This window comes from Ambystoma mexicanum, chromosome 10 (assembly GCF_040938575.1).
Source record: "Ambystoma mexicanum isolate Mex_15411 chromosome 10, UKY_AmexF1_1, whole genome shotgun sequence".
NCBI classification, from domain to species: domain Eukaryota; kingdom Metazoa; phylum Chordata; class Amphibia; order Caudata; family Ambystomatidae; genus Ambystoma; species Ambystoma mexicanum.
This window is the reverse complement of record NC_090932.1, coordinates 1,241,620,256-1,241,643,328: the sequence shown is the minus strand read 5'-3', so window position 1 is coordinate 1,241,643,328 and position 23,073 is coordinate 1,241,620,256. Positions and strand designations below refer to the sequence as shown.

Sequence of the window (23,073 nt, the reverse complement as noted above, 5' to 3'; positions counted from 1 at the left end):
CCCTTGGGGACCACTGCAAAAGATTTAAGACTACAGGTGTTTGGCAGTAAACCCACTTGGTAGCAGTCTGTACCACACAGATTCACTTGGTAGCTGTGGCTGAGCAATCAGACTTCCCTCAAGAAGAGTTAGGCAGTATATAGAGTATACACAATAGGTACAGAGACACAGTAGTACGAGCAAACACTGACCAGAGCTTTGGTGTAAAAGTATATAATTATTTAAAGACACACTTGTAATTTACACTAGCAAAAAGAAGTGAGTAAATTCAGCACACAGTCACTATTATATATATATATATATATATATATATATATATATATATATACACACAACCCTAGTTACTTATTAGACAAGTCTTAGTGAGAAACACCACTTATTTTCAGACAGAGGTGAGCGCTTAACATAAGATGGCACTCTAATAAGTTATAAAAAAGGGAGGGGAATAAGGCAGAGTTATGGAAGCACACAAGTTTCAATACTTTTACAAGAACCACAGTAAGGCAGGATAGACAGAGTTCTACTGGAGAGCAAGGAAGTCCATTGCAAGGCCCACTCTTGGAAAGAGCAAGCAGAAGGGGTCCAGGTTCACACAGTGGGGTTATGCCCAAAGAGTCTTGTAGATAGTTTGCACAAAAAGGATGAAATTAAAGTCAGGAAAAGTTAGCTAGGTTGTCCCAGGCTAGCCCAGGTTAGAAAATTGAGGCTTTACTGTCACCCCAAATGATCTGTCGCAAGGGAAGCCAGGCGGGACACAGTACCTTAAGTGTGGAGGAAGCTCCAGCGGGGGCAGTTGTTCCTGGCAGCGGGTGCAAGTCGGTGTTTCGTCCAGAGGAAAAAGAGGTCTCGCCGTGGAGGAAAGAAAGGTTGTTGCACTGCCAGGGAAGAAACCAGCCGCGTGGTTCTTCGGTTAAAAGGTACTACCCTTCTCTTCGCGGTAGTGGTAAATCGTGGTATTCTGGTTGCCGGGGTGCTTGGCACGGGCAAGGCGGCCACGAGATGCTCCAGGAAGGTGAAAAGAAGGCAAAACTGGTTATCCCAACCAGTCAAAGGAAGAAGACTCTCCGGACTGAAGATCTCCTCTGTCATCGGGAAAAGTGGTGAGACGGTTCAGCAGGGCTCCACCGGTGGGGTCGTCGTTGCAGGTCGGCTCAGCTTCTCCCTCGTCGGATTCTTAGGTCCTGTGGCGACTTCTGAAGTTCCAGTCCCCAAAGCCCTGCTTTTATGCAATAAACCCCCATTCTCTCAGCCTAGCTGTCAATCAAACATGCTAAGTGGTGAGCCGGCCGGCTCACCACTTGGGCCAATCACACAAGAGTGCGACTTGAGTTACCAAGGTAACTCAGTCCAGGGCACCTAAACCCCCTCCCACACCCCCTGTGGTACCCAGACAGAGTGGCACCACTTTTGGAGGCTTCTGTGGAGAAGCCCGCCAAAAAGTGGAACAAAGGGCTCGACTTGGGTTGGAGTCACAGAAGAGAGCACAAACGCCATTTTAGAATCGAGTTCTGGCAAAAAATACCAACCGGTGAAATAATATTAAATAAACGGGCGGTATGTTCGAGGCTATAAGAATTAAATAATTAAAGTTGGTAGCCTCGAACAATGGGAAAATCCCATGGAGATATATTCGCGGTCGAATATAAGAAGTAGTATCCACTGCCACCAGCCAAAACTCGATCAGGGGGGACGGAGATGTGCCCCCTCGAACAACAGACCCCGGGGCAATCGAACTGCCCCGAGCAGTACGCCCACAGTATGATGGTTTGTACTGGTTTCTGTTCATAATTTGGGACTAGTAAAGCCAATGGTGACTTAACATGCCCTGGGAGACAGTAGTCAGTCCCAGGGTATGGAGTCTATGTTGGGGGGTTGCTACGACACCCCTGGGTTACGGCACGGAGGGTGCTGTTTAACCCACATCAAAAACACATGAGACCCTATGGAGTAAAAGACCCCATAGCCCATAAAACACATGGAAAGATAAAGGAACACCTCAAATCAAGTCTAAGAGTGGGAGTAAGAGAGTCTCACTCTTAGCAGGAGAAAAAATAAACCCCAAAAATCCAGCAAAGCTGCTGGGGGACTCACTAGGTTTGGGAAATTAGCCTTTACAGAGAATTCTCCCTAACACCTAGTACAATATGCGACGCACCAGGAAAGACTGACGCACAAAGAACTACATTGGAGCAAACAAAATGCAAACATCTCATAACACCAAACCTGAAAATAGATGCAGACCAAGGAATCAAACAGCTCGCCTGACAGAAATGAGCCCATTCGCTTAAACAAGACCAAAAATCGCTTTACTCAAAACCCTACACGTCAACCCACCACCCACTCGGACAGCCGATACCAAAGAACCTCAAGCACATTATCAGGATAAAAGCACACCGAGTAGAAAGACATACTGACAGAAACAAACCAGAAGAAAAACCACCACGCCATTCATCACCACAAACTGGCACGACCAAAGACACCATCAACATCGACATCCAATATGGAAATTGACTGAACTACTCAATGAATAACCAGAACCCACGGACTGGAATATGCAATCAAGCAGTAATAATGACCACCACCAACCTGGCCACAAAAAGATAAAGCCAAAGACCAAACAGACCACAAAAATCACAAATATGCACTGTAACCTAGTCAATGCCAGATCCATGTCCAAATGCACAAAAGAAATCTACGATCTGCTATGCGACTGAGGGATAGCTATCCGGTTCATCACTGAAACCTGGCCAACTTAAAACTACAAGGTCATAGTGCACAACTGTATACCCAACAGCTTCAATCTCAAGCAAGCCAACAGACAATGAAAAAGGTAATGACGAGTCGCCATGGCATACTAGGACCACCTAAAAATAACAGCCCAACCATTATGAAACTGCGAATCACTCATACATCTAACCTCAGACCCTCAAACCAATAAAGCATATGTACTAGTCTACATGTCGCCCAACATATGACCCTACATTCGTAGACACCGTCATGGAAGCAGTCACCAACACGACCATTACTCACAACCACCTGATCATTATTGGAGACTTCCACATCTGGTTCGAGGAAGAGATCATCAACTCACCCAAAATCTTAACCAATCAACTAACGACTATGTATCCAAGACAAATGGTGAAAGGAGCAAAGCACAGCAGGCTAGACACTAAATGCAATCATAGTCAACAAAAACATGGTCACAATGGCACCCCCAATGCAAATCCTCTGGAGGAACCACCTCAGTATACCCTTTTTGATCCAACCACCATCAAGGATACCTAACATTCTCCGTAATAACCCACCAACTCAGAAAATAAATTGAAGGACCAACAGCAGTGAACATCAAAATGCAAAACTGGAATCCACACAAACATAACTCACCGACCTGCGCAACCGGCATAGAAGAAAGGATAGATGAAATTCTAAAATTGATCACGAAAATAGATGACATTGCATCGGAAAACCTTTCTACCCATCACGAAAGAAAACAATGGCAAGATGGTTCACACCCCAACTCAAAGCACTGAAAAACAAACGGGGAAACAAGAAAAAGAAAGGAGCAAAGACTACAACCAACATAAAATACATACCAAAGACAGATTAGACTATACAAATCTGAAATGCTCAAAGCCAAAGAGACATACTACAATGAACAGATCGCAAAAGCAGGTAACACCCAGAAAACACAACATGAGAAACCCCTCTATGTGCAACAACACACTGATCCCTACACAAACTACACGAGGACTTTGCCAAGCACTTTAAGAACAAAATCACTAACTTTCAGCTAATCATACTGTTAAGGATTTCAATCAGGCGACACACACCTTGGTCTCTTCTGCCTAGTCTGCAGCGCATAACCGAAATATAAAAAAAGAAATATATATATATATATATTCCAAAAAAAGGGGAAAATGATTTCTTTTTCTCCAGAGGGGATGGCACTCCAAACAATGAAATACTCGCCAGAGAAATGCTTCGTCCGTTATTGAAGACAAAAAGCAACAAATTGTCCTTAAAAAATATCCAGTTTTATTACGGCATTAGCCATGGTAGAAATCACACTGTACAACACGTTTCACAGCTTCCTCGCTGCTTGATCACGTACGAGTGAGTGCTCAGTGACATTGTGTAAATATACCCACCATTACCCAACTATGGTTCTACCACCAGTGGTGGTCCCTTTTTAGTTTTCATTGCTACCAGAACTCAACCTATTTTAGCTAATGAACATGGTTGTCATTTTGTAATGGCTATTGCAACAGCTCTCGCATATACTTGGTTACTAATACTCTTTTGTAAAGACAGACATAACCGCGGGAGTATAGTTGGATTCCCAGCCTTTTTAACACATTCTTATATGTGTTCAGTAGTGCGTTGTTAATTTAGGCATCTTTACCAAATTGTATCGCTCATATTTATACGTTGCCTGAGGTAAAAGTAACGTGAGTTAACAATGCAACCACTTTAGTTAATGATGTTTTTTAAGGCGAATAGTGTATGAACCTTTATGGACAGACAACAAGTCTGAACCTTTACAATAAAGTGCATAATGCTAAAACTGTAAACAGGTCATAAAGTGCATAAATCAAGCCTTACATATTAGTATATGTTGAATGCTAATCAATAAAGTGCATAGTGCTTCGCGTAACCATTCCTAAAGTGCGAATTTGCATAAAGTTCTCACTTAAAATAGATTCATAAAGTGCATAGTGCAAGTTAAATTTCAATTGAGGTAGAATAATAAAGTGCATAATGCAAATATAATCTGAGTAAAATTAACATCTATATAAGCATGAATCCAAGCTAGGCCTTCTGTATTTAAATATTGGTTGCAAAAATTAACTATTCCTGGAGACCATTCTCATTATCTTTGTACGGGAACCACCACGGAGTAGAAATTTAAAATGAATAAAAAACACATATAAAAACCATTGAACAATCATATAACCACAACCAGGCACTAATCACAAATTTATTACATCTTAAGATTTTAACAAAGCATCATACCACCAAGCCTTGCTTGCTAAAGTTCTAGTAGATATACAAACTGACAGTTAAAACATGAACTGAAATTAATATACACTAGTGACCCAGAATATTTCCACAAGGCAACAACAATTAAAAACTATCATTAGTTCTTGATAAACCATTTTCTTAAGTTCCTAGGTATGTGTATAACTTCATCAAGGTTATGGCCTTTAGGTTTTTTCGATTCAAGGTCCAAAATAAATCTAGTCTCCATTTGACGTAGTGCTAGTTCTCTGTTGCCCCCACGAGGGTTAGCTCGAACATGATGTAATCCAAAGAATCTCAGGCTGTCCAACTTGCTCTCATGTATGTCTTTAAAGTGGACTGCCATTGGGTAAGAAGGGTCACAGTTTTTTAATCGCTCGCATATGCTGTAGAATTCTAACTTTCAATTTACCAATGGTGCTGCCAATGTACCAGCAGTTACAAGAGCATAGGAGGGCATAAACCACGTACTCAGTATTGCATGTAACGTGACTACCCAATTCTACAAGATGCTTTGTTATTGGATGTTTATAGTGTGCTTTGTTCTGGGCAAATTTACATGCCTTAGATTTCGAGCATTTAAAGAAGCCATTGGTGTTTTTATGTAACCACGTAGTGGTATTTTGACTTTCATTTATGGGCAACAGAAAGCTGCGAACCAGCGAGTCTTTAATTGATGTGGATTTTCTAAAAGTTGTTAACTTTTTCCTTTAGAATCGAATATATATATATATATATATATATATATATATATACACACATATATACATATATACACACACACACACAAATATTGAGATGGTACACCACTCATATCACACCCCAAATACCCAGGGTCACAATGGACCACGAACCAGGCTGGCTGGTAAAATACAATATTTATTTTAACATTCAAAGGGAATCCTACACCTTTTAAATGGGGCAGCAATCACCAATGGGTGATAATTACAATGAGAATGTGAGCAATGCACTGGGTTTAACCTTCTAGTGGAACATATACACAGCACAGGAGAATAGGAGCCCTTTTTGATTTAGGAAAGATAGCACCGAAGTTAGGATTTCCCTCTGCAATGTTCCCCAACACAACACACAAATAATCAATTCTGAGTGGATAAACAGAAGCAGCAGGTAATCGGGAATGATAAAAAGGAAACGGAATCCAAATCTGACCTTCTCTCCCCAAATAAGGAGAAAACAGATTTTAAACCCCTTGCAATGTTATGAAATGACACTCAGAAATGGACAAATAAATAATAAATGTGTGTTAAAAACCTTGAAGCAAATATAAAACCCCACTAAAGCAACAATGCAAAGACACTAACAATCACGAAGAATGGATTACCAAAAGTTTACAGTTCGAAAATGGTGGAAAGTTTAAAACAGATTGAAGCAAAATGACACGTTGGAAACATTGCAATTTTTCTAATTCCCGCCTGAAATTACCCAAACGTTTTTTAATAAAAATGGGTGAAAAACTTATTTGGAGTGCAGTTTAAGTATATCACAGGAACAATATGGAAGTGAAATTAAGTCTCCAGCTGGTAAATTAGATGAGTTATGCATGATATAAAAAGTGAGTAAAATGGAGCTGTGAAATAGGAAAGGAAATCTGTTGTGACAAGAACAGTTTTACTTTACACTAGAGTATTCAGGGTAGGCCACCAAAGATGGACACAGTAAAAGCCAGGGTTGATTCGCGACTTCAACCACGCCACCCCAGCGCCCAACCATGGCAGAAACCAGTCTGATCACTCGAAATAGGACTAATGGCTTAGGATTGCACAAGACAAAATTAATAAAGAGATGGCGCTAGCACAAGAAATCAAGGACAAGGTTGCACAGATAATTGACAGTTTTAGAAGTTACCAGGTTAAGGATAGGATGGCTTAGAAAATGGGATGAGGACAAAGACAAGATATGCTATGGGTTTCTATGGGGTGGTGATTATACTCACAGTCCACTTTTTATTTTTGGGATTTTTGGACCATCAACAGGTTCCGGTCACTACACAGCAGCGCGCCTGGCTAACAGCTGGGCAGTTCTGGTCACCGGATGGCACTTCTGGACTGGTAATTCTGGTCACTGGACACTAAAGGTCAGCTGGATGGCAGGGAGCATGAAGTTAGTGGTATCCGGATGCTTCCCAAAAACACCACAGCTTTCACCTTTTTAATGGGAGATTAGTGGATTTCAGATTTGAGGCCTTGCTGGGAATAGGATCAGCACTGCTTGGGTTTTGCAGTGGGCCCTGGAGTAGGGTCAGCAATGCTTTGGCCTTGTAGTTGGGATCTGGAATCTGGATGGAACAGGAACGCAGTGCAGGAACGTCAGGAAGAGTATGTGTAGAGTCTTGTCAGGGACTCTATTTATAATGCATAGTGACATCATAGACTATATTGCTGGGCCGGTTTAGCTAAGCCCGCCTCTAAACAACTGGATTGGACAATCAATGTTGGTGGCCTCCCATGGGATGTGACTCAGTTCAGGAGGTTGCATTTTATGATGTAAAAAGACTTCCCACAGACCTTTTTGCCAAAAATCTGTCATACCAGAAATTACACATTTGTGGCACCTTAATAAATGACATAATCAGGTTGCATATTTAATGTAGAGCACAGCCGTCCAATCCTGAAATCTGAGAGACATTGTGTTGTCCTTTTATACTTTTTTGGTCATTTTCAGTGTGAAATATTCGGCCTAAAATGCAATAACTTTATACATGGGTGTAGATGATCATAAGGGATATATGTACAAAACTTTGCCTTTGCAACATGGATGCTTTTCTTGTAATCCGCAATACTTTGCCATTTCTGTTCCCAAAGTGTCAGTGAACTCTACCATGTCTTCAATGAAAGCCCATAAAATTATATATAAACTGTAACATTTTCACAATTCTACAAATTCTTGATGCAGAGATAAAAAGTCTTTAAAGCTTATTTATAAAATCGTCTTTGGAAGCAAATGGCAGTCCTTTGTCTGCACTGGACCATTTATTTTTATTTTTCAGCTGCAAGTGTAACTTCAGCCCTGTGTGGGGTGGGGGTTCCCAGTTTGAAGGTTTTATGGACCCTTTAACTTCACAGGTTAGTGTCCCAGAACTTCTATTGTCCCAGCCTGGAGCACAGACGAATGTCTGACGAGCGTGTGAAATTTCTTTGTCTGGATCCATTCAAGGTAGCAATTATCACTTTCGTGTCCTGGAAGTTTATGGCGTGGTTCCCTTCCTAGGGGGGTAGCTTTAACAGCTTGCAAATCCAGCCAAGTCAGTTTAAAACATTTATTTTCTGATATTTGGTCCTGGATTAAAACAAACCTGTGGACTAAAATAGCCCATGTATGTATTGTCATAAGCCACAAACCCCTTCACATTGCTAGGTAACGGCAGGCTTTCCTTCAACAGTTTACTTTTTAAACTGGCATTTTCCTCCTTTAGTTTTGCAAAAGCCCATTTTTCCACATGTGTTGGAAACTGCTAGCATTTCCTTTCAAATTCGATTTTGCCATCCGACTTCCCAATATTGCCTCGCAGCCATAGTTATTTTCTTCTATGCAGTAGTTTATTTGAAGCACAGATGCATTGAAATTGACATGGTTCAGATAGCTGTAGTCTCTTTTGAACTACTGAGCTTTGATACATTACTAAAGAAATTAACACGTTATCCCATGCAAGTAAAAGTTAAGTTCCTTGTTTATTTCTCTCAGAGTTGGTTTGACAGGGCCTGTCATTCAGAAATCATGCCTGGTTTTGCTGATGCAAAATGAGATACTGGGCATGGCAGGGCCTTATTAATCACAGTGATTTAAGGAAGAACAGATGGAAAGGAGGGGCGTGGAAACCAGACCATGGGACAAGCTGCGTATCTCAATAGCTCCTGCTGATCCTGACATAATCCTGGAAAGCCCGTAATGAGGTGGAATTCAAACCTTTGGAACATCTCTACAGCTGTGTTAACAGGTGCTGCATGCAGCGCACAAAATTGCTGCTAAAACCGGATCCCGTGGAAGAAGTTACATGCAACAAAAGGGCGAGGAACTCCTGAAGATCAAGCAAAATGGCCACTGGCCGAGAAAAAACAGATTGAGGAGCACACTTTGCGACCTGCGCCGTGTGGCAGTGAGAGCACCTGCAGCCCAACTAAGAACGGGGAAGTGTGTGCTACGGGCTGGGCAGCCCTGCCGAAGCAACAGCTGCTGGCGTGGAGAAAAAGCTGGGTGTTACGCTCACCTGATATCCCTGGGGGCATCTGGAACCCTGGATGTTGCCCAGTGCTGAATAATGAATCTGCAATTACAGAAGGGAGGATTTGTGATAACTGTCTCTAATGGGTGAATCTCCCGCCTCCCTCTGACCGGTCCCCTTCCCACTGGTTCTTTCTCACCTTAGTTATTTGTAGGGTGAGCTATCCGTCCTGCGTTTCTTGTACAGGGGTGCTTGACGTTTGTTGGCGAGCTGCCCGAGTTGCTTCACTGGTGCAGTGCACCTTCCTTGGGCCCAGGCCTGCTGTGACCCCAAATCTGCTGATAGGCAGGTAGGTTTGTTAATTGTAAGTCTTTGTTCTGTTTGTGGTGGGATTCCGTTAATGTCTATCACCTTTTCAGGTGCAAAGGTTTTGCTGCTGGCATGCCGGATGGAGAGGAACGTTTTTAGGTAAGGGCAAGCGCGAAGCGTGGCGCCTTTATTCTCTTTTACAGCTAACCTGTGTTTTCTTCCTCTCCTCCTTACAGGCCTCTGTGGTGCTGCGAGTGGATGAGAGAGATGAAAAACTGGCCCCCAGAACCCGTTAAGGTAAATAAAGCGCTGCGGTTGTTGTATATTGAAAGCGAACCTGAATATGTCTCCTTTTCCTTTGCAGAATGTTGCTGTGGTGCTCTGGATTGAAGCGTGGCGTAGCACGATGGGATTCAGGTGAGACTGGTGGAATTCGATCTTTTGGAAGCGTGCGCACTCTGATATTGTTTTTTCCTTTTTTCTCGTTATTGCAGGTCGATGTTCGAGCAGCAGCTGTGGTAGCGGTTCACCCGGAAGTCTCTAAGCTAGTACTCACAGCTGAGTGACGTTTCTTCTTCTCTCGGTTCCACAGATTGCTGCCGGTTGAGATGCTGAGTGCTGGATAGTGTATTCTCAGGTTAGACAAAATAATCTTGTTCTTGCAGGACTGCAGGAAAATGCTGAAGACCAGGAGCCGGACATGGTGAGCGTCACACTGCTAGTTGCAGAATAACACGAAGCGTGTCTGGCAGTCAGGGTGTGGTTTATATAGCCCAGTTAAAGTAGTACCAGGGAAAGTAGTTCCAGACCTGCCACACCCAGAACACTAGACCGCATGGCTTGGTTCTTGAGAACTAGGCTGTGTGGTTGCTTCCATGTTGGATTTAAAGACCTGTGTAGTCAATTGAAAGTAAGCCTGGTATCTCCTTACAGTCCATGAGCCTGGTGCCAGATGCACCAGGATTTTTGCAGAAGTCTTGAAGCCCTCAGAATAGATGTGGGGGCTTGCTTGTGGCACAGCTTTTGGCCCCTGACAGTGGACATGACACCGGCTCCCTGCAGTGTTCGTAGTGGGACGTAGATGCTTGCGTACTGCGGAGGGCGGACCGTCTATGCCCGACGGTGTGGGGCCAACCCGTGAGCCGCCCGGGATGGAGGAGGAGGAGCGGACCGAGTTGCACGCACGGGTAAGACCGTGGTGTGCCCAGACCTGTGGACACGCACAGACCCTGGAGCGTGACGGCCCCGGAGGCCGCACTGCGCCGCTTGCGACCCGGGGAGGGGCTTCGAGAGAAGTCGACCCCCGTGAACTGTGGGCTGGCGTTGAAGAACAGGAGCCGCGGTGCAGCAGGATATACTGTTGGTAGCTCGGCCGTGTGCGTAATGAAGAAAAAACCAAGGCGCAACAGCTGTAACTAATACAACGCAACACTGAGTCGGCGCTCCGCGAGTGGCGGCGAGGGAACGCCAATTCCGCATGGACTCATGCTACCAAGGGTGTGCATTAATGAGAGACACCGTGTTACAGGAGGGCTGACTGAATAAGTGGGATATGGCCGTAAGAGGCTCACAGTGACGCTACCCGTGGACAAAAAAAGGCATATTGTGATAGCAGCCACAAAAGGCAGAGTTACCGTGACACTCCCCTGAACAACGTGGTTGCCTGGATGGTCGTGGCGCTGTGGAGCCCAGGAAAGTTTGAAACACAATCACAGCACGAGCGAGCACACCAGGTGAAGGAGGGGGCAAGGAAGACTGGCCTGGAGCTCCGGATAGGGATGGCTAAAGCTGTAGTGCTATGAGAAAAAACGAAGAAATAAAGCTGTGGAACGCTGCGCGGCATAAACCATAAATAGATGCAGGCAAGGTACCTGCTGCCCAGAGATCCATTATTAACACTAGACAAGGCGATATTCAGCAAGTCCCGGACACAACCGGGGAAAGCTGGAAAAAAGCAGACAGTGAATGTGCAGAAAGCGAACAGCATATATTAAAATAAAGGAGCATGCTGTGCTGAGGCTGGAAGCGGACTCAAGGCACGGACATAAGGGTGCTAACACAAGGCACTGGCAGACACATTACAGTATGATCAAGGAGTGCAGCAAAGGGGCCCTGTGGCATACAAAGAATCGACAGGTCAGACACTACGCCGGCATATGACCATGAACCCTAAAGAGCAGAAGTGGTAACACGGCCCAACAAGGGCAGGTATACAAAGGCAATAGGAGTGGCAGCTGTCAGGAGACGTGGGCATAAACCACAGCCTCCCTCATGAACCACAGTCAACTACATACCAGTCTCGACGAGCCGGAGATTACGCTCTCGATAACACGAATTGAGGCATACAACAACATTGAGATGACGAGCAAACAGACCAAGACTAAAGGGAAACAATCCACGCTGGAGGAATACACGAGAACACCGCAACTGACAGAAGGAGCAAGGAGAAGACACAGACACTACCACGGTACGCAAGGATCAGCAGATGCTGGAAGCGATTGCGGACCTGAAACTAACGTGGGAAACTAAACTGGAGTCAGCCATGGTTGAACTCAAGGCAGCACTGGAAATTAGAGTTGGGGCAGTCCAGGAGGAAGTGAATCTACTCAGACAAGATGTCAGAGCGTTAGCAGAACGCACAGGCGAACTGGAAAAAGAAGTGACCCCAAACACAGCTACATGTGCATCCCATACATCGGAGATCCACATCCTGAAACACATAAGCAACCGGGAAAATAGAGCAGAAGAAGCGGAAGGACGTGCCCGGAGAAATGATATGCGTATCGTGGGACTACCGGAAGTTGCGGAGGGATCGAGACGATGTTGCTGCAAGAAATAGGAGGAGGGGCACTCACCCAAGGATTTGCAGTGGAAAGAGCGCACAGAGCCTTAACAAGGAAGCCACCACAAGGAGCCCCCCACCCCAAGAACAATAATTGCCAAAATCCGGAACTATCGAGATAGAGAGAAGATCCTAGAACACTTCCGGAAAGGCAGCATGATACAAAGGGCATATGCGAATATTACGGCGTACCCGGACTACACACTCTTGGTGCAGAGACGACCAATTAACTATGGATCAGTGAAGAAAAGACTGCGAGAGGCGGGCTACAAATATATGCTGATGTATCCGGCGAAACTGAAGGTGTACCAAAGGAACAGAGCTCTGTTCTTTGACACACCCCCTCCACCCCCCCCCCCCCGAGGACACAACAGAGTGGCTGGATGCCCAGAACTGCCCGTCTGAAACAGACAACCAGAGAGAAGATGGATCAGATAAGTAAGACAGCGACTGCAGTATGTCAGGTGCTGTAAATACCAGACACTGGTACTTGAATATAAGCTAGGGCGAAGCCAGCAGGGATAGACATGAGATGGGTTGAATAAAGAAATGGGACCGGGCATGGCGCAATAGTGCACAATTGCAGGAGACCTGAGGGACACGCTCTCATACCGCCATAAATAGTTTAGTTAGGTTACCGATAGATAGGTAACTCCCTGCTGGGTTCCTAATATCGGTACCACAGAGAAAGGACCAAATGCGGGGTAGCCCGAGATCCAGGGATGGAGCTGGGCAACAGTTGGGAACAGGAAGGGTGGGGGGAAGGGGATGAGTTGGGAGGTGTGCGTAAATTTAGTTAGGGAGACAAGGGGGTGGGGGGCCAGTTGGGGGTTTATGTTGAAATTGGACAGGGAACGACCTCACATCCACGCCAAGCAGACTCAGAGAAGGACAAGGAGGGAGGGAGAAGGGATAAGATATGGATGAAAATGGGACACCTTAGAACAGTAACCTGGAATGTCAGAGACCTCAATAGCTACCTGAAGAGAAATAAGGTAATGATGTACCTGAGAAGGCAAAAAGTGGATATAGCCTTATTGCAAGAAACCCACCTCACCAAAGAGAAATGAGGTGGTAAAGAAAAAGTGGATAGGGACCACCATAGGAGCAACTCGGCATATGCCAGGGGGGTAATCATTTGGGTAGTGCCACATGTGCCCTTCCAGATGCTACAGGCCACGGTGGAGCCGGATGGGAGGATGGTAGTGATCTGGGGGATGTTGGAGAACAGAGAACTGTGCATCATAAACACATATGCCCCTAACCAAGACACAGTGGCTTATTTTGAAACACTATATAGTAAAACCAATCCCCGCATAGGAGGCGCGGTTGTATGGGGTAGGGACTTCAATTGCACGCTGAACCCCAAAATGGACAGGTCAGATACAAAATTAGATAAGCCCACCCCCGCAGCGAAAATGCTACAAGCCCTGCTGAGAGACTTTGGTCTGGAAGACATATGAAGGCAGCAACACCCGAATGATGAGCTCTACTCACTCTTTGCCGCCCCACACAACCTGTACACGAGATTGGATTACATGTTAGCCACTCCGGAACTTGTTGGGGAAATGACGGGTTCAGAATATAAGGTGAGAATATTATCGGACCACTCCCCTCTGGTCCTGACGTGGCGACATCAACCCCCTAGTGCCAGGATCCCAACATGGAGGCTTAGAGCTGAGGCACTGAAGGACACTGCATTCCGCGAGGACCTAAGGGAGGAGATAATTGGGTATTTTGAAAATAACACAGGAAGCGTGGAGTCAGAGGGAAGCTTATGGGAGGCCTTTAAGGTGGTAGTGAGAGGGGCGGCCATATCTAAATCTAGAGGGCTCCAAGGGGGAATAGAGTGAGAGTTGCAGGAGACAGAAAAGAAACTAGAAGTAATTATGAAAAGAGGGGGCACCTCACAGGAAGACGCAGAACAGGTGAGCCAATTACAGCAGGCTTGTGGTGGGCTCTGGGAGAGGGTATGCAACGTGAATTACAAAAAATACATCGAAAGGCAACATGCAGGGGGAGACAAACCAGGGAGGCTGATCGAATGGCTATACAAGAATGAGACACCAAGATCAGCAATTCGGGATTTAACAGGAGAAGCAAGCCAGGTCTGGAACACCAAGGAGTGTGTGAACAAGGGATTCCTTAGATTCTACAAACGCCTCTCTGAAGATTTAGGGGAGACTGCAGAGCAGGAGACGCTAGAAGATATAGGACTACCTAAATTGAATGAGGAAGACAGGGAGAACCTAGATGCCCCAATGACAATAGAAGAATTAGAGACAGTGGTAATACATTTGCCCAGGAGCAAAGCTCCGGGGACAGATGGGCTCCCTCGTGAATTCTATAAAAGATGTAAAGAAGGGCTCCACCCGCTATTGGCAATGCTAAACGAGGCCTTTGAGAAAGGGAGACTGTCGGAATCTCTGAGGGAGGCGGTAATCATTTTGCTTCTCAAACGTGACAAGCCAAGCATAGAATGTGCGTCGTACAGACCTCTACCCATGCTAAACCAAGACAGTAAAATGCTCACGGCTGTGCTGGCGAACAGACTGAAGAGGGTAATAAACTTATACGCCCCGATCAAACCGGATATGTCCCAGGTAGAAGCATATCCGATAACCACAGGAGGCTCCACCATATCATAGAACAGGCAGAGGATGACCCCAGTGAGATAGCAATAGTCTCGTTTGATGCAGTGAAAGCCTTCGACTCCGTAAGGTGGCCTTGGATGATGGTGGTCTTGAAAGAATACAGGATGGGACCAGGGTGTCTGCGGTGGGTGAAAATGGTGTATAGCTCCCCAACAGCCTTGGTCAAAACGGGAGAGATAATTTCATATAAATGGCAACTTGGTAGAGGAACGAGACAGGGCTGTACATGGTCCCAGATGCTGTACATCCTTGCACTAGAACCATTAGCTATCTGTTTGAGGCAGCAGCACAAAGAAATAGGGGTCTACACTAAGGGGGGACCGCACTTGATATTGTATGCAGATGATATGCTGCTATACCTGCGGTACCCAGAGGAAAACTTGCAATACATCTTGGAGGTGATGGAGCGCTTCGTGACTCTTTCGGGCATAGCAGTGTACCCTAGAAAAACATGCATGTGCCCCCTAGAGAGGCACAGAGGAGTCCCACAGGAGAACTTGCCTATTTTGCAGATAGCCTGGCAGACCAGAACATTCAGATACCTGGGGATTAATATATATCACACGATCGTAGACTAGCACAAATATAACAGAGGGCAGTGGAAAGTATCAAGAATAGCATGGGGTTCTAGGCAAAGCTCCCCCTAGCCATGGTGGGAAGGACGGCCTTGCTCAAGATGGTGGTCCTGCCTAGGCTACTACAGTTCTTCGCAATATCCCATACATGGTGCCCAAACACTTTATCAAACTTCATATTTTATGTAGAGGTTTCCTGTGGCACAACTCCAGAAACAGAGTAGCCTTATAGAAATTGCAGAATACGTAGGACAGAGGGGGCATAAACCTGCTGAACTTTGTGATATACCACTTGGCAGGGCAGCTACAATATGTCGCTAGATGGCTGTTGGAAGACGAGATAGCAGAATCTAGATTGCTGAGGGGTGAATGCAACCCTTATTCCCTAAAAGAACTGATTATGGCTACCCAAATCAGAGCTGCATGGGCGATCAAGATTGCCGGACCTGGGCTGGAAGACATGGCCCAAAGCGTGATGAGCTGTAGGAAACTCGACCCCATGCTCCCTGCAGGTGCCACTTGTGGCGCTATGCGGGGTGGATGAGCAACTGAGGAAAGGGATCCGCAAACACTGGGAGCCAGTAGGCTTAGCGACCTTGGGAGATACATGGTAAGAGGGAAAGGCATTGGACTTCCAAATGATAGTGGACGAAACTGGGGTACATACGGGGCAATATATCACATATACTAGAATAATTAAACGGGTGAAGGAAACATGGTCCGAAATAGCACTAGCAGAACAACCTGACACTGCCATAGAAGCGATGTACGATATCTTGGAGGGAGGGCACGAAATATCCCGGATCTATGAACTGGTGATGTCTAGAGTGGGTAAGGAGTTTCTTCAATAGAGACAGGACTGGGAGGAGGAAGCGGGAGAACCTATGCAAGACTGGCAGTGGGAAAGAGTCCAGAGATATAATAAAAAGGTGTCTAGGAATGCGAGTCTGCAGCAGATTCCGTTATAGGTCACCCAAAGGGCATACATGACCCCCCAAAGGATCGCCAGATTTGGGAGTACAGAAGTACAAAAATGCCCCAAGTGCGGGGAGGTGGATGCCGGGATGATCCGTATGTTCTGGGTCGGCCCGGAGGTGGGAAAATTCTGGGAGGAAGTCAAGCTACGACTATCTGAAGAGGGAATTAAGCTAGATGTGGGGGGGGGAAGGATTTACCAGACCAGGCAACCTCAAACATGTTTGCAAACTCAAGGACCTGGCCTACATTCTGGCCAAAAGGAGTATAGCCATGGGCTGATGGGCTGGAGAGGAGCTCAGACCCAGGTTGGAGGTATGGTGGAAGGATCTCATGAAATGGGCATATGCCGAGACAGTAGCATGGTACGAGGCAGCCAGCAGTGGGGAGGATGATGAAGTGGGACCTATGATAGCATGGAGACAAATGGTAGCCACACTGTCGAGATCCTCCCATGCCAATTCCAGTGAATATGACACATCCGAGAATGGCAAAGGGGATTAACCCCAAGAGTAGGGAAATCCAAGGAATTGAGGTGGAAGCTCGAGTTAAAGTGGGGGCTGGGGGGAAAGACAGTAATAAATAACATGCAAATGTATGCTAAGAAGGTTGTACCTAAAATGTCGGGTGTGATGGTTATGTTTTGTATGTTGTAAAAATCAATAACTTTTTTTTTTTTTAAAAGATGGCAATCGCGTCAGCAGCATTGTTTTAAAGGTGAAAAGTTGCCTTTATAATGGAGATCTTGGGGTTTTCAGCAAAGCAGTGCTGCTTTTTCACTCCATTTCTTTTGTACAGGTAAGAACACACTGGCACGCTCTTTCAGTGTGTCCCATTGTTCCATTCTGCCCACTGTATGCTTGGCAAGAAGGTGCAGCCATCTTTTTGTTGCTGCAAAAATGCAGTTTTGAGGCCATAGAGCTCACAGGAGCCAGCGCAGCCGTTTTGCTGTTTCTGTGCACATGCAGCTTGGTGATGTGGGGAAATACTGTTGAGTGGGTCAATATATCCCACAATACAAAGCAAGCCAAAAGGTCCCACAGACCAACTCAACTAGCCAATGACCAGACTAAACCTCTCCAAGCCAATCTCAAAATAAAGCTTCAGCAACCTGGTGAGTAAAAGCAACAGAGCAGATACCCCAACAGATCCTCTACCCACCAGAATTCTACAAAGCCATCCTCAACCGGCTACCACCGGCAGAATACTAGCCCAACCTCTCACTAGCAACAGGATCAGTGTTGCAAGCCATAAAAATCGGTCGACATCAAACCACTCCTTAAACCTACCTCTTGAAACGTGGAAGATCTTACAACTACTGACCAATTTCGAATGTATCATACCAGACAAAACTACTAGAAAACTAAGTCTACGAACAAATCTTGCAATACATGGAAAACAACGAGCTGCTGGATCAGGCACAAGTAGGCTTCAAACCCATAAGAGGAACGTTAACTGCGCTATCTGGGACGACCTAAAGACCAATGCAGACTCCAACACCAACTCTGCATTAATACTACTCGGTCTCTCAGGAGCGTTTGACACAATCAACCACGACACTCATCAAAAGACAAGGAAATATTGGGATCGGCAACAATGCTCTCCTCTGGTTAAAATCTTTCCTGACAGAAAGAACAAACAATCTGGCTAGAACCATTCAAATCAGCACCTTGGAAAACATGTGGAGTCCCACAGGGTTCATCGCCTTCACCATTACTCTAACATCTAAAGGACTCCACTGATCAACCTCATCAAAAAACATGGCCTCACCCGCTACAACTACACAGACGGCACCCAAATCATCTATAAAATCAATGCCAGTGAAGAACAAAACACTAACCAACTGCCTCATTGAACTCAACCAATGGATGATCACCAACAGCCTTAAACTCAACCTGGACAAAATCATTATTACACCCAATGACCTGGCAAACAGCCAGCATATTCCATGGCCCGCTGAACTAAGCAACTCACCAGAATCATCCAAGGTGGTCAAAAAGGCTGGAATCCTAATAAACAAGCTAACACTAGAACCACCAGTAATTGCAGTAGTTAAGAAATGCTTCTTCCACCTACACACGATAAAGAAAATACTTCCCTTCTCCTTCACACAAAGAACACTTGCCATCCTCTCTCGTCATGTTAACATACTACAGCAAAAAAGCCTACATTGGAATGCTAGAATATCTGTTGAGTATGCTACAATGAATACAATACAGAACGCAGCTGCAAGACTACTCCTTAAACTGGCAAGAAGATAAAACATCACACCAGCACTGAGGACTTCGCTTTGGCTGCCAGTCAAAAACAAATCTTCAAAACGCTCCCATAACACACAGAGTGATCCACAGGAAGGACTGGAATGCATGAGAAAATCACCATCTGCAAACCAACACGAACATTATGATCCAGCAACGCTGCCCGCCTCGAACACAAACAAAACTCTAAAAAAATAAATTTGAGGATCAACATTTTCCTGCACAGCAGTGAAACTCTGGAACTCACTCCCATAGGAAATACAAATAACAAGAGACCACCTCATGTTCAGAAAACCATGAAGACATGGCTCTAACACTCTGTGCTTAAGGAAACTTTGGAATGACACTCCACCCACCACAATGCAATAGAACTCCACGAGAATGGACCACTCAATTGTCAACCACGAACACACCAGGAACAAAACTAAGCGAAAGGGCCAACCAAATGCAACAAACCCAAACAGCCACAACCAACCCTACTAATAAAACTAACCCTCGGACATTCAGAATATCTGCCATCCATTACATAACTGACTTCACACAAAACTCCGACACAAAGCAGACTACAAACACTCCCCAACATCCAGGAAATATCTGCCTACAAAACACAAATGCCAATCTACCAAAATCATGTCAGTATTCGGCTTTTCCGAACTGAAGCTACCAAGAGCACATCAAAGCCTTTGTGCTTTTCCCTCTCAATGCAATAACCTCCCCAACCCCATCCTTTTCAGATCCGCCTGAGTGCCTGGAGACCATGAAAAAAGGCAGCAGTGCGCGGTACAAGTACCAATAACATAACAATGACAGAAAAACCTGCGCAATGAGGTAGATGGTCCCTAAAGAATGCTTCCTGTCACTCAAACATCCAGTTCACCTAATGAGTGTTTGCTAAAGGCAGCCTCCAGCCAGGGCATTTACCTCACTTGCCCACTCACCTATAGTTTCAAGATGAGAGACTAGGGAGCACTATTTTATGCTACGCAAACATTTCCCTGGACTAAAACTCCCACATAGCCAGGGCTTTATGTGAGCCAGGATACAGTCATGGCAGTCTTCAAATATTGCCCCTGAGCCAGAGCTCTGCAGGAATTCTCCAATCCGACTTCCACAACCATTTTTCTTCACCACAGTAATGCAAACAATTTTTTTTATTTTTTTATTTTTTTAAGAGTGGCAACTACTTCCAGTAGATGTCACTTTCAGCCATGTGTAGAATCACAACATTAAAGAAATTTGAAACTAAGCCATTTACAAACGCAGAAGGGAAATCATAAGAACATACTGTTTAATTTTTGCAACACATTGCAGTAAAGTATTGTTAGAATGATTTTAATTAGTACACAAATCATGGATTTCTTTCAACTGCATTGTGGGATTGAATTGTGCACCAACCTATTTAGATTTGCTGTTCTATTTTAGATTATTTATTACCTTTTGCCAATATCTTTACACACATGAATTATATTTTAGCACATCTTTTAAAGTAGAGTTTACTCCCTTTCAGTTAACAAATGCAAACTGGATTGGCATATCAAGCCACTCCAATTACATATGCCTCACTTCTTCTGAAAGTTTATTAGCAACTTGGAATTTGAGGCAGTGCAAGACAATATTTAAGGCCCCAGATACAAACATTGCCTCACAAGCATCATACCCCCCCCTCAATTGCTTATCCCACTTAAAGCACTGGACACATCAGCACTAGAAGTGGACACCCCAGCAAAGCTACCTTCCCCCTCCTCAAAAGCAAGAGCGCTAGGAACATGCAGACCATTGGCAACACACAGACCCCCCCCCAATTGCCCTCTCCCCCCACAGAATAGAACGAGCCCTGGGGAGCAGCAGCCCCCACTATACAACTGCCATCAAGACCCCAACTTACAGCAAAGAAGGAGGACGTTTGTGTGCACGCAAAGTTGCACATATTGCACGTTTTCAGTGTTTATTATTAAGTGATTGATTTTTATACATTCCTATGTAAATTGGCCAGACATATGTACCCTTAGCAATGCTAAGGGGTCATAAGAAGCTTGTGCATGTGAGGTACTTGTTTTTAAAGGAAGCATACACTTCTGCAGCTGGTGTAGTACCCCTTCTATATGTGATTGAAGATGCATTGACATGGTCTATTCTTTCCATGTTCTGCCCAAGCAAAGTTAAGTTAACAGATTCTGTCGCAACTCCACCTCTCAGCACAGGGATGCAGAACCCACTCATCTACTACACTCTCCTCCATTTACACTATATTTGCGCCCTGGACTGCAATATTCCATTCACCTGATCAATGTTTGCCCTCTACTTGTCACTAATCCCTCAACATGTGTACTGCATCTGTGTGTGAGCATAGCAAAGATTTACACTATATAAGGGGAAAATCTATTGACTTTGTCAATGCTAATAAACCTCGTCTTTGACTGACTGGTAAGGACTTGCCCATTATCAGTGGTAATTAAATGTTGAGTAATTCTGCTTTTGAAGACAGAAGTCTATCTTTTGAAAGATAGTCATTTACTGGAGTATTTTCAGAACATAGCACAACGATCTAGTAGCCTCATTGATGTGATGTTATATTTACAAAAGGCACTGACAAATGTATCTACACACAGCATCCCAGATCCCAATGCTAGTTATCCGCTCGAGCACCTCAGCTATCAGATAACCACAGAAGGAAGGAATCAGATCAGGCCGACACCTTACTTCTTCCTACAAGCTTATTAGGCAAAGAAGGTCATGGCAGGAAAACAGTGCATAAGTATGATGAACAGTCGTTAATGGTGCAGTTGCCTAAACAAGTTTTACAGACTATAAAGATGAATCAAGGACCCCCTGAAGTTGCACACATCTACAGTAAAATTGTTGTAGAGGACTTAGGAATTTTTTTTTAAAGAAATTCAGAACTGGAACTTCTACTGCTATGAAAATAAATGTTAAATCGGACATGGAATGACCATTGCCACTGCAATTACAGATTCCAATACATCTTGCTTTTAGATTGGCTGTGCAACATAATAATCTCTTGAAATTTTTCTTAAAACAAGCATTTCAACTACTAGTAGAAAGGTCACAGGAGAGGATCCTGTGATCATACCTCTAAAAAGGAAGCAAATTACTAGTCAAGTCAAAGTTAGTCTTATTTAGGAACCAATTCCCATGAAAGCACAAGCGGAAAGAACACATCGAATATTTAATCAAAAATGTAACATAAAAATAACTTTTTAATTTCATTGTTTCAGATGTTAACAAATGCTATGCCGGGCTACATCAATTGCTACTGTAAAAAAGACTTCTGCATTTTATGTCATCTTGCAAAGCACATGTGCGTCTGTTACAGAACTTGCACCATATTTGATAAAAATTGGTAACAACCATTTATTTCTGGCCAGGTTATATCCAGTGCAAGTTAAAAGGAATAGGAAATCTGTTGCAATGACACAGGTAGAAAGGGCATACTCTTGTCACCCTATTTACAGTAAAATCAGCCACTGGAAAGATGTTTAATCAGAACTTCAATTAAAGCAAACTTTTATTGGTGGAGGTAATCCCGCCCATATAAGATTCTGCACCCAATTCAGATTTGTTGCATAGTTCGGGAATCTAGTCAACTGTCTGGTCTTTCCAGTTGCTTCTCGATCCATTATATTTTCAATCTGTCCATGACAAATTTAATGTCAGTCGGAAGTTCCTCTGTTTGGATGGGCACACTCAACACTATTTCGAAGTAGTCAACAAATTAATGGCAATCTTGGTCATCTAATTTACTACCAAGCCAGGCAATGTTCCAAGAGATGATTTTCCACTCGCTTTTTAGACTGAGCTGAGATGTCAAGATCGAGCACTTATGTGCTGCAAGTGGAGGTTCAATTTATCATTGACCGTCAGGCACAGCTCTAACTGGATTCTGTTTTCGATGTGCCTCAGGATCAGTACTAAGCTTGTGGGTCTGGTTGGACTTCAAATTTGGCATTGGTGTAAGAACTCTTAAGATTAAAGGACATATTATACGTTTTCCCAATATCAATATTGGACCCTGAAGGTGGAAAGGATCCAAGACCAATAGCAGTAAGACCTTCAAACAATAATGAATCTTTATTAATAACTAATAGCATCATGTGTTGAGTTGGAAGATGCATGAATACGCTTGACATCAAAGATGTCATTGCGGAAAATGGAAATACAACCCTTGGTATGTTGTATATAATGTGAAACCTTGTTCATCTGGGAGTCTGTCTTCCCACTTATTGGAACCATTTTTATGGAC

At 44.3% G+C, this 23,073-nt stretch overlaps 1 protein-coding gene across 1 annotated transcript in view; it reads right to left on the bottom strand.

Annotated features, from left to right (window-relative positions):
* The window catches only part of MED13L (mediator complex subunit 13L), a 2,324,591-nt gene that overhangs the window by 1,449,809 nt on the left and 851,709 nt on the right, over positions 1–23,073 (bottom strand). The gene's annotated exons all lie outside the window — the stretch shown is intronic.